Source organism: Eulemur rufifrons, chromosome 28, assembly GCF_041146395.1.
Source record: "Eulemur rufifrons isolate Redbay chromosome 28, OSU_ERuf_1, whole genome shotgun sequence".
NCBI classification, from domain to species: domain Eukaryota; kingdom Metazoa; phylum Chordata; class Mammalia; order Primates; family Lemuridae; genus Eulemur; species Eulemur rufifrons.
This window is the reverse complement of record NC_091010.1, coordinates 7,355,912-7,369,039: the sequence shown is the minus strand read 5'-3', so window position 1 is coordinate 7,369,039 and position 13,128 is coordinate 7,355,912.

The following is a 13,128-nucleotide window of genomic DNA, read 5'->3' as shown; positions in this document are numbered from 1 at the left end:
CTCTGCTTTAAGCCACCCTGATTCCAATTTGGGAAGAGGCAGGGTGTGACTAAGTCACTAGCTGCTGAAGGAGTCCCTCCTGCTGTTGCATAGCCAAATCGTTTATCATTTTGTTAGATGAGGGCCCTGGGACACAGACACCAAACAACCCTGCACCCGCTGTTGCCACGGGAGCCTTTGTTCACCTGCTGGCTCACTCTTCAGACGTTGTCTGAGCTTTGGCTGGAGCCTCCCAAGAACGCTGAGTGAGCCCGGGTGATGGGGAGCCTCGGGGAAGCCTGCGGGGGTTTGTCCACAGGCGCTGGACAGAGGCATCTGGAGTGGAGGGGCCTGGGGAAGAGGGTTCGGGTCTGCCTGGGGGCGTCTGGGCTGGCAACGGCTGGAGAGAGGAGTTGGTCTGTGAGTGGGTCCTTGGGGTGAAGACAGAAATGCGAGGCAGTGTGGTGTTCGTGTGCACCTTGGGGACCAACAAAGTTGGAGTGTCAAGGGAAATGTGAGAAGAGGGAGAGGGGTGAGCAAGCCAGGACAGGGCTGTGCCGTGTCCTTTTAGCGGCCTTGCGGGGCTGGCAGGGCCTGGGAGCTTGCTGTGCCGGCAGGAAGAGGATGGTGTGGACAGGCAGGAGTGTGGGTGGAGGGAGTGGTGCTGTAAGAAGAGGACTAGTGGGACCCCGAGGACCCACATCCTCACTTTGGGAGGGGGTGGGTGGAGGCTTCCCCGTGAGCGGGGTGTGTATGTGGCTCAAGAAACGGTTCTGAGGTGCTCAAGATGGAGAAGGGAGGGAGCCCGCAGTGCCTCTGGGAAGGGCCTGGAGGCCTCCGTCCAGCCCTGCTGCACCGGGGAGCTCTGGCCATGCAGGCACCCAGCCAGAGGCCCAGAGGGCGGGACTGGGGGGAAAGGCCTGGGCTCCACTGCCCCAGCCCAGGGCCTCCCCCTCCAAACCTGCCCCTCCTGGTGGGCAGAGCGGTTTCCCCAAAGGAGGGAAATTCATGTTCCCTGGCATCTGCTGCTGGGAGCTGGGGCCTCGCCCTCCAGGTCTCTGCTGTGCAGCACAAGCAGGGCTGGGTGGAGGCGAGCAGCACGATTTCCTAACAAAAGGAAGGTCTGGAAGGGCAGTGTGAGGACCAGGGGTCACCCCCGCGGAGCACTGGGGGCACTCTGGCTGGCGGTGGAGGTGCCTGGCTCGAGGGGGCCCCTTGCAGTGGGAGGGTGCTGTGGGGGTTGTGGAGGGGGTCAGCAGCCCCTCACTGGGTGACCTGGAGCCCCGCGCTGCCCTCTGCCGCCATGCACACAGGGATTCCAGGCCCCGGCTGCCGGCACTCCTGCTCTTTCTCCTCCAGCGCTTCTGGAAAGAGGTTCTCCTTTCCTGGGGGAGGGGCTGCCTGGCCCTCAGACGCCTCCGCTGCTGGCTGGCTGTGAGGACACACACTCAGGCAGTTAGGAATTAAGTGGAATTATGCTAATTATCAATTACCCATTGATTAACGGGGACTGAGAAATGGGGAGGGGGATTCCCGCTGTAGATGCTCAGCCTGGGGGCACTGGAGATGCTGACCCAGCCACAGGACAGGCTGGCCAGAAACTTTGAGAAAGAAGCCCAGAGAGAGCCACCAGCCCTGCCACACACACACACACAGACCGCAGGGTTGCAATAATGATGACAGCGACAAACTGTCGGTCCCTAAGCAGGACAAATACATCAGTGAGCCACAGGGGAGACCAGAGACAGCCTGTATGCACGTGGAAAATAGGGCCCTCTGCAGCCAGAGAGGTAAGGCTGACCTCTTCAATAGACGGCACTGGAAACCTACCTGTGCATCGAAAATATTGCAGATAGTTGTAGATAATCATGTAAAAATAAATTTCAAATTAAAGAACTAAATGTGATTTAAAAAAAAGCCTATAGAAGCATTTGGAGAAATTATTGAATAATCAACTTAGACTAGGGAAGGCCTTTAAAAGCAATGCGCCTACAAAAGAAAATACAAAATATAGGAAAAAAAGATTGACATATTTCAATCTGTCAGACATTTAAAAGTTCTGAGCCACGACAGGGGCTGTGAGCAAAGACACGGACGTGCCAGGAGGACTCGCTGTGGCAGCTGTGGCCCAGGGCTTGTGTCCAGAGCGTGGACACCACAGGAAGACTGGCGAGGTGCAGAGAAGGTTCTCGCGGCCGGTAGCATGTCAACACGCGGTCTCCGGGCAGGCACGGCCACAACAGGTCTGTGGAGGAAACAGCGAACACGGATGCAGGCACCCGTTTTGGAAAGGGCTGCCTTGTGTGGGCGGACGTGTGCAGGGACGCGGCGCTGGGAGTGGTCACTTTGCCATGTCTGTTTAAACTGCAGGTCCTGGTCTCTGTTCTTGACCGTCGTTGACAGAGGCATCCACAGGCCTTTACTTCCAAACTGCAGCCGCTTGCCGGCTGTCCGGGCAGGGATGATCCCACGGTGGCTTGGTCACAGTGCTGAGTGCTGTATTTATTGACATACTGAGGCGCAGTTTCAAAAGAACACGGCAGGTGTTTACTTACTGATGCAGAAACAGCTCACGCATATACAGCCCAGTGAGAAAAGTTGATCGTGGGACCGGACATGCGACATGATACCGTTTCTAAACGGCACTTGATGAAAACATCTGGCCTGGATACTTCAAAGATGTCAACGTCATAAAAGACCCAACGAAGCTGTTCTAGATGACGGGAGAAAAAAAGACACGAAGACGAAAAGCAGCCCAAGAGCCACCTGATTAGGGGAAGGCCCGACGTTTGCGTTGGAATGTAACTGTGCACGTTATTCCGTGTGGGCGTGGAGCCACTGTGCGCCTTGCCACTGTGGTTATGTACCAGGGTGTCCTTGTTCTTAGGAAGCACACACTGAAGTATTTGGGGGTTAAAGGTCATCCATCAGGCCCGCAGCTACCCCTCACGTGACTTAGGGGTGTTGCCCAAGCGCTGGGAGGCGTGATCCTGCCCCGCTTTGGCTCTTGCCTGGGAAGGGCTTGTCAGCCAGCGGTTTCTTGTTCCCGAAGCGTCACTAAGTGTCCAACCGTAACAGACTCCAGTGACTGCCAGCCCAGAGCAGCGCAGATGGCACGGGGCTGCGTGGGATTATTCACATGGGGAGTTGGGGGCTGGTTCAGGCCCTTCCCATCTCCAACTCACCCTGGGACCAAAGAGAAGCCTGTCCCAAGGCAGGGGACAGTCTCCAGACACTCCCTGGGCTCCACCTGCGTGCCCAGGTGTCTGCCCTGGGAAGTGACTGCCTCAGGGAGTGGGCTGGGCTGCCAGGCGTGAGGTTAACAACACCGTCAGAGCAGGGACAGGAAAGAGGGCTCCAAGCAGCCGGAAGGTTCTCCTTGGGGAGTCACCAGCTAAAGGCACCCGCAGCCCCAGGCCGTTAGGTCTGGAGTTGGGCTGCCTGGAAGGGAGGTCCCAGAGCCCCTCCCGGGTCAGCCACCCAGGCCCCTGCAGGAGAAACAGGGTGGGAGTGATGTTAATATTCTAAAACTGCAACAGACGTGCCACCGTGAGGAAATTGCCGAGTCTCTGGGTTGCCTTGCTTTACGGCCTAGCTTTCCATTTTGAATCCCACATGGGAGAGGAGCGGGGACTCCATTTTGGGCTCAGTCCTCTGGGCCTCCGATGTCCTCCTGGGCCCAGGGTAGCTGTTGCGAGGGGCTCCCAGAACTCACCCTCCTCCCTGGATATCCCCATTGACTGCAGGCGACCTTTGGTGACCGTGGGCAAGAGAGGTGGGTCTGGCCACCCTCTCGAGACCCCTCACCCAGCGCCCAGCCTCCCGCAGAGCAGGTGAGTGGAGTGATCTTCATCACAAACCCTCACAACAGCCCTCGCAGGGGACGTTGTCATTCTTTTTGTAGATAACGAAGCTGAGCTCAGACAACGTGCCCAGGTTTGTGCGAGCCAGCGGCGGCGGCCGAATGTGAAGTCAGGTCTCCGATTCCAGGCCATGTTCTTTTTACTAAACCAAATTAGTGCAAGACTCACAACATGGCTCCTGTGCCTCCCCTAAAACAGAGATCCTCAGACTTCCGGTCTTAAGAACATTGGGGGCCAATCAGATTTACCGATCTTTTCTGTGCCTAGTCAGGTATTTGAAGGAGCCGGGTCTGTGGCAGGCGGTTGGTGGTGAGCTGGACGGCTGCGCATCCTCGCTGGAGTTACTCTCATCACGGTCCTGTGAGCGACGTGACGGTCCCGGGTTGGCAAATGGAGACACCGAGCAGGGCCAAGGGGGGTGATCTGCCCCCGCCGTGGGTGTCCAGGCAGGGTGGGAGCCGGGTTTGTGGTCTCAGGCCTGGGTCGAGGGACGGCCCCGAGGCCTCATTTCTGCCCTGGGAGTGGTCCCCATGGAGCCCACCCCTGCCCCCGGGAGGGGACGGGAGGCAGGGCCGTAAGGACCTTTGGAGCCCCAAACTCTGAAGGCAACATGATGCCCTGCCCTACAATTGACTTTCAAATAAAAATGATACAACTGAGGCATGAGGAGGCCCTGCAAAGTGCTGCTTTGCTTCCCGTTCACTTCTTGGATTCTTTTTTTCTTTTTTTGAGGTATCCAGTGTGACAGCGTTAAATTAGTTAATACTTGGTGCCTGTGCTTTGCAGACGCTCCACTCCCGGCACCGACTGCCAACAGGGCGCCCCTCATAGGGTGGTCGAGAGCTCCTTGCAAATGTGGAAATTGAGCCCCAAACACAAAAGATGGTCCATGGCCACAGAGGAGGCCACTCTGTCACTTCAGGAGACTTGTCTCCAGGGAGGGCCCCTTGATCACCGCCCTCCGTGGTGTCACGGGAATCCCTGGGGATGATGGAGAGCAGAGGGTGCCCACCCACCAGTCAGCCCAGCCCAGCCCAGGGAATACATAATAATAAGGTCACGGAGAGGGAGGGAGCCGCTGCCCTGGAGCTGCTCCCCATGGGGCGCTGGGCCAGCCTTGCCCTTCCAGGGACCCAACCCGGAAGGAGAGCAGCGGCTGGCGTGGGAGGTGGAACTCAGCCATGCACAGGCCCCTCCGCCCACGGCCCGCTGCATGCTGGATGTCTTCCGGAGGGTGGCCAACCCCAGCGGGGTCACCGGGGACCACAGCCCTCCCAGGCAACATGTGCAGTGCTTCCAGGAGGAGAGTGAGCTGGGCTGCCCCAGGGGCTGGGTGGGAGAATGGAGGGCTGGCCTGGGGCTGGGGGAGCTGAGCCCAGAGCAAGGGGAGCGTGGACTGAGCCAGGCCCCTCACGGGAGCAGCAGGAACGTCACCCCTGACCTACCGCCTCCTTTGCCGGCCCAGCCTCCTCTGCCCCATCCTTCTCATCCCTGGCCCACCCAAGGGTGAGGCGAGGGCCACCGAGTCCCTCACTGCACTGACTGCTGTCCCCCAACTTCTCAGTGGGCAGGTGCGAGAAGGTCCTGAGAGCCTCGCTGAGCTCCACGTGTTCAGGCTCTGGCATCCATGTGAGACCCCCGCCGAGACAAGGCCCGCCATTGTCACAGGGAAGCGGGGCCCTCCGAGACTGGGGGCTTCCTGCCGGTCACACTGGACCCCATGGAGCCGGAGGGAGCGTGTCTGGGAGGGGGCAGCTGGCTTTGGCCTGTGCAGCTGCCTTTCCCGTGGGCGCCCAGCTGCCCACAGCCGGTGGGGGCAGAGGCAGGCACTCCCTTCCTGGCCTCCCGCCGGGCTGAGGGCCGCCCTCCGGCTGGCCGGGGAGAGAAGCTGCGGAGGGAGGGCAGCTGCTCGGCTCTGGGGCCGGCCTCTGGAAGGAGACAGGGTGGCTGTCCCTGCAGCCGGTGTGCAGGTGGCACAGCTGGGTGCTCTGTGTTTCTGGGGTGACAAGTAAGCCCCCAGACCCTTTTGTTCCCTCTCCTTATTTCCCCTCACTCCTCTTTCATCTGGTCACGTTTGCTGAGTGTCAACAGAACGCACCACTGGTCCATCCTCTACGGTAGATCATGGAAAGCCCTGCTCTCAAAGACACCCTAGCCGGGGCGGGGGTGGAGAGACAGGTGGAGTGACAGGCAGTGAGCTGTCACAGGGCAGGCGAACGCGCTCGGGAGGGACGGGATGGATTCCAGCGGGAGCCCAGGGAAGCCGGGGTCCAGGTGGCTGCACTCAATCTTCCATGGTCTTCTGCTGAGCGCGCGCGGGAGGCCGGCGGCATCCCCAGAGAAGTTCCTGCCGTCTGGCCTGGCCGCGAGACCACAGCCAACCCGGCACAGGAAGGGAGGTGCCCTAGGAGGGGCTCTCGGGAGCAAGAAGGGCTGTGTTGGGACAGGAGTGGTGTGTTGGGGTAGTCACAGAAGGCCTGGCGTGGGCACAAAGCTGGATTTTATTCCATGGGCACCGAGGTGACATAACCACGGGCAGTATGTATAGTCTAAAGAACTAATACAAACATCCACGATCTTGCCACTCAGGGGCAGCTATAACTAATGTCCAGATATATTTCCTTCCAGTTTGTTTTTCTTATGAATATTTTTTCATGGTGGATCGTATTATATTATATATGTATAAGTTTTTCATTTGGTGTCTTAATCCAATCATTTTCTCATGTTAAGTGCTTTGATCACATAATTTGTATTGTGCGGGTGTATCTCAGTTTAGGTAACGTCAGTTTCCCGTTTTCTCCTGCTGTAAATAAAGCTGGCGGTCATTTCTGTGGGTGCGGTTTCTCTCCCTTCTCATGCAGTTTCTTGAAAGGCTTCCCGGGTCAGAGGCCTTCCCCTTCCCGGTCGCCTCTGGCATGGCAGCGAGGGCCGTGGCGTTTCCGGCACCTGGGTCTTCTCACTCAAGGACACTTTGTGCAGCCTTCTCCTCTTCTTTCGGGGATGTGGCTGAGCTGGTGGCCAGGCTGCTGTGTCAGGTGGATGCCCGCGGGGTCCTCAGGTCTCCGCCAGAGTCGGAGACAGAGAGCCTCCCCTCGGCCAGCAACCTGCCTCTGGCCCCCCAGGTGGGTTCTTGTTGGATGTCACCCGGACTATACAACTACACGCAGGGCCTCGACCCTCTGGGCCGGCGGGGCCTGGGGCTGAGGGATCTTTCATAGGCGTCCCCTCAGGTGGGCTGCTCCAGCCGCCACAGCCTGAAACCCAGGCTTAAATGGCTCTAATTTCCAGGTGGGCAGCTCGCCTGGGAGTGTCCCAGACACCGGGCGCCGGGGGCCAGGTGCTGCCGGCTACACCCTCTTGTCACTCCTTTGGTGCCCAAAGCAGAGCACCTGGTTCAGCACACAGCACACGACAAATACCTTTCCTTTAAAAATGTTTTTATTTTGAAATAACCTCACACTTTCAGAAAAGTTATAAGAATGGCAGAGAACTCTCGCATGCTCTTGATCCAGATTCAACAACTGTTTACATTTTTGCCATTTGCTTTACCATGTACTGCAGTTCTCTCTCCTTCCCCCTCTCCTCTCTCCCTCTCCACACATGCACACACACACACACACACACTCACGGACACACACCACACACACAGACACACACATGCGCACTCACACATGCACGTATTTTTTCCTGAACATTTGAGCCGGGTCTAAACATTTCAGTGTGTTTTTCCTAAGAACAGGGGCAACCTCTTAACCGCGGGATAGCTATCAAAACCAGGAACTCTAACATTGGCACAACGCCATTGTCTGATCCCTGTTCAGATTTTGCCAACTGTCCCAACACTGCCCTTAGCAGCTCCCCTGCCTGCCTGTCCTGGGTCACGTGCTACACTTGTCACCCAGCCCTTTAGTCTCCTGTAGTGGGCCAGTCCCAGGCCGTGCTCAGCCCTCGCTACCTCCACAGTTTGGAATTCGCAGAACATCTCTCAGTGTGGGTCTGTCTGAGGCGTCCTCACCAGCGGGTGACGAGTTTTTAGCCCATGTGGTGTGGTGCCCTGCTCTGTCCCAGTACTGGGGACATTGATTTTATCCCTGGTGGGTGGTCTCCCTGCTGCAGGGCACACTTGTCTCCATAGGTAAAAGGGTGAATGAATGCCCCAAAGGACACATTTCATACACAGGCTATGTGGGAGCAACACGGCTGGTTTATTTACCCGGGTGTGGGTGGGCTGAGTCCGAAAAGAGAGTCAGCACAGAGTGGGGTTTAGTGAGGGTTTTTATACACAGGGATAGCTGACCCTCTCCCACCTGCCCTGTTCAGTTCCTTGTTCCTGGGCCAAACTGGCAGGTGAAGAATTGCTTGCTGCCACGTGCAGCAGAGGACGGTGGGCAGAACAGCTGCTTGTAGCAAATTCTTCTTCAAATGACCAACTCTTACCACTCCTTTACCCCAGTCGCATCCATCCTTCTGCTCTGGCATCGTCCTTATCAGGAGAGCTAGGGAGGGACAGCCTTCGTCTCCATCAGGGAGGGAGGGGGAGGAACGCTGGCTGCAGCCGTCGGTCAGATCTACAAAGTCCCGGGGCTCCCCAGACTCCTGCGGCCATTGTTTTACAAGCCTAAGTTTTGCATTAACCACATTCTGTCCCATACATGCTTTTCGGGTTCCCACCTGGCATAAACCTAACAATAGGAATCTGTGGGGAAATACTCTTGAGAGTCTGTGACTATCCTGTTCCTCATCAAGCCTTTGCTCACTGTCTTCACCTTCATTGATGACTTTTGCCTGAATTCATCACCACTGCAGTAGCTGCCGGAGGATTTTCTGACCCCATAATTCCTTCTGCATTTACTATTGGCATTTACTGGAAGGAAGAGCTGTTCCTACTTATTTATTTATTTACCTCAGAATGGGCTCCTGGAATTTTATTTTATTCAGTAGATTATAATCCATTAGTATCATCATTTATTTTGATGCTCAAATATTCCTGCTCCCGGCCAGGAGCTGCTCTGAGATAGCTCTTGTGGCCTTTTGACAGCTTCCTGTTGTTTCTGGCCGTTCCTCGCCTCCTGGCACAGCAAGATGGTTCGAACTCATTTTGTGCTTTCCCTGCCCTGGCTGGAATCGGCCATTTCCCTGAGGAGGCCTGTCCCTCCCTCCCTCTGCCCCCCGCCATTTTAAACTGTTCTGAAATAATCTCGATCTTATATAACATTTGCAAGCCTGCCGCTTGTTTTAGTGGGGAATCATGTTTAGAAGCCAAGGAGCCCTTTTTGAGGTCATTGCTACTGGAGTGCCATTTGTATTGTGTATTTATTTTATATTTATCCTTGGGAGCATAAGAATATTGGGCTTATGATAGTGCTACACAGTGTCTACTTAAAATACATTTTTGGGTATCGATGTGAGGCACTTTATAGAAAAATGAGAAGTCAATAGTAGACCCCAGACACAAAGGTGAAATGCAAATGACTGAACTCAGGGAAAGTGAATGAATGAAATCTGGGAAACCTAGGCCATAATTGTGCTAGACTTGGGTTTGCACACCAAGGGGCACTTTGCCATCCTCCTAAAACACTGAATGCCCAGCTCTTGGGGAAGTTGGCTTGGGCTAAGAGAAACGGTTCATCCATACCAAGTCATATGAATGTAATACTCTCAGCAAACCTATGAGGTTTATACCATTATTATCACTATTGTACAGATGGGGACACTGAGGCACAAAAGGCCACTCAGTGACAGGGTATATCCTTAGTGCTACAGGAACTCAAGTCTGTAATGGTGGTCAGGGATGCTGATCTCTGGGTCAGGGACGTTGATCACTTTGGGGTGTGGGATGTTGGACTACATGAAATTTGAGGTCTTTTCCATTGCTAATATTCAAAGATAAAATGTTGATTGGGACTGTTTTTCCACGGCAAACATGCACTGGCGTGGGTCTGTTTAGGCAGAAACAATGGCTTGCTCACGCCGTTTGTCTTAAGTGGAGTTGGTAGATGCAGTCATGCCTCGCTTAACAGCTGGGATATGTTCTGAGAACCTTATTGCTGGGCGATTTTGTTGTGTGAATGTCACAGAGTGCACTTGCGCAGACCTAGATGGTGTAGCCTGCGACACACCTAGGCTAGATGGGACAGCTGCGAGCCTGTACACAGCATGTGACTGTGCTGAGCACTGTAGGCAACTGGAACACAATGGCAAGTATTTAAACCTGTCTAAACAAAGAAAACGCACAGTAAAAATACAGTATCATAATGTTATGGGACCGTCGCCGCATATGTGGCCTGCCATTGACTGAAATGCTGTTATGCAGCTCCTGTCTGTACTAAAACCTTCTGCTTACCTCCACAGATCTTATTTCTAAGTCCTGGATTCTTTCTATGTGGAATGGGGATACATACAGCACCTATTTCTTGAGCCTATTGTGAAGATTGGTTTGAGATAATGCACATAAAGTATCGAGTGCCTGGCACATGGTAAGTTCCCAATGAATGTTAACCATTTTTTAAAAAAAGACCACTCAGCTAGTGAGAGCTGGAGTTTGAATCCAGGCTGTGTGGCTGCAGGGCCACCCTGCTGGGCACCTGCCCATTCAGACCCTGGCCCTTGGCTGTTGTCCCCGCCTCGCTGCCTGCAGCCAGGGGAAGACCCCGGCTAGGAACTTTATGGTCCTGACCACAGAGAACGTGGGCAAGCAGATGGAGTTCAGCTATGGCAAGGCTGACCGGAAGTGGGACAGCCCCTCTCGGGTCCCCAGCAAGCTCATCTCCATCAGTCTCCTCTGCCTGGGCAGGCAGGAGGTGGCCGTGCTGAGCCGTGTTGCAGACATGTCAGCGGGGAGAGGGGCTGCTGGTGAGGACCCCCTGCCATGGCTTCTCTTGCCTGAATAGGGGAGCAGTGGGGGGGCCATAGGAAAGAATGATACCCACGTGGGGGCCTGGAGCAGCAGATTCACTTAGTGATGCATTGAAGCCCCGTGTGACCTGGGGCAGGCATGGATTCTCCCTAAGCGTCGGCCCACCCATCCTGGAAGTGGCCTGGCGGGGGCGGGGGGGCATGAGGGCCTGTCTGGGAGGGGCTCTTGCTGAGCATGTCATCCCCTTCTGTAGGGAGCATACAGCTGGGTCCCAGGGGACCACATTGGCCCAGAACAGAGTCGGCTCTCAGTATCTCTTGACTGAATAACGAATGGATCAGAGGCTTTTCTAGTCATTCTACTCACAGGGCTGTGTCTAGTTTTTCTAAGGAGGAGGAAGACTTTCATAGCATTCCTACCTTCTTCCACCCCCCCCTGCTGCTTAGGTCTAGAAGTCCTGGCTTAGGGCAGAGCCTGAGCTTTCCCGGCTGGCTGGCTGGCGGGCAGGGGCCGGGGGTGGGGGGTCAGCCTTAGCAGGGGATCAGCACTGGAGTTGATGACGCTCAGGGAAGCAGGTCACCAGAAAGCTGGGACCCGGCACCTGTGCTCCTGTGCTGGGACAGAGCAGTGGAGGGAGAGACCTCTCTGCTCCTCACTCTTCTCTGTGACCATCCTCCTGGCCCCCAGGGGAGACCATCTGAGGACTAATGAAATCAGAACAAGAGCCGTGTCTTGCCAGTAAGCCACCACTGCCAGCCAAGTGGTGGAAAGAGAAGGACAACCCCCTCTGTTGTCCATTGTGGAACAGTGCTATTGCTTAGATTAAAGGGAAGCAAACTTGTGGAAGAAGAGGCCCTGCCAGTGAATCCTTTAGTATGTCATCAACGAGAAATCACTTACTTGCAAATTCTAGAAGAGATATGACATAGATGTCCATCTGTAGAGAGCCAACAGATGAAGGAAGGCTCGTCCATCCATCCATCCAACTTATGGAGAAGACATGGAAGATGACGTTCACAGAAAGATATTAAACATTGTTAGATTTAAAAAACTAGTCACAGAAGATTTCACAGGATCCTATTTTTTGTTTACAATTATTTGCATAGAAAAAAATACCAGAAGGAAATACAGTATTGTCAACACAGCTTTCCCTCCGGTTGGTGAGATCATGTGTGGTTTTTTTTTGAGACAGAGTCTCATTCTGTTGCCTGAGCTAGAGTGCCGTGGCGTCAGCCTAGCTCACATCAACCTCAAACTCCTGGGCTCAAGCAATCCTACTGCCTCAGCCTCCCGAGTAGCTGGGACTACAGGCATGCACCACCATGCCTGGCTAATTTCTTCTATATATTTTTAGTTGTCCAGCTAATTTCTTTCTATTTTTAGTAGAGACGGGGGTCTCACTCTTGCTCAGGCTGGTCTCGAACTCCTGAGTTCAAGTGATCCTCCTGCCTCGGCCTCCCAGAGTGCTAGGATTACAGGCGTGAGCCACTGTGCCTGGCCCGTGTGTGGTTTTAAGTTCTCACTTAGCTCCGTTCTTTACATTTTCTGCAATGAAGATATATTCACTTTATTAAGAGGAAGAAAACAATTCAAGTTATTTTAGAAGGAGAGCAGGTATGTTCTACTGGCCGTTTGATTTGGGCAGCACAGAGCAGTGACCGGGAGAGAGGGATGTCTGGGCAGGGCGGGGTGGGGAGGGCCGGCAGGGGCATCTCCAGGCCTCACCTGCCAGGTCACGGTGGGCTCCTGCCTGGCATGAATGAGGCTCTGCTGAGCTCCGAGGCCTCTCCCAACTCCGGGGTCCCAGACACAGTTTCTCGGTGCCCTGCAGCCCTGGAGGTGAAGATAGTCAGGTCCCAGCCCTTCGTGCACTGAGTCTGTGTTTGAGCTTGTCCCTGCCCCAGCCAGCCAGCTGTGTGACCCTGGGAAGGTGCCCTCACCTCTCTGAGTGACAGCTTCTTATCTGTAAAGAATGGGAAATATCGCGTCCCTTACAGGGTTTGTGGAGGAGTAAGCGGCACCGCAAGCAAACGGGAAGCAGCAGACACTCATCTCCAGCGAGGGTGTTGAGGTAACACTAGCGCACGCGACAGGCCCAGAGGGTGCGCGGGGCTGGGCTGGGAGCGCCCAGGAGCGGATCTTGCCAGACCTTCTTCCGCAGTGCCCAGGCCCGGCAGACAGCTGGTGTTTGGGACACGTCTGCTACTTAATGAGGACGTGGGGGAGGTGATGGGAGCACAGGAATGAGTCTATGAGAGCACGGACTCTTGGCTGCAAAATGGGAGTGAATTCCTTCGTGGGCCTGCGGAGCTGGCGGCTGCGTCACTACGCAGGTGCCCCAAAGGCAGGGCACCCCTGGGCACCCCTGGGCCCCTTGATCTGGCAACAGTTTGTTGCTTGAACAGCTGGAAGCACAGACAATGCCCACCT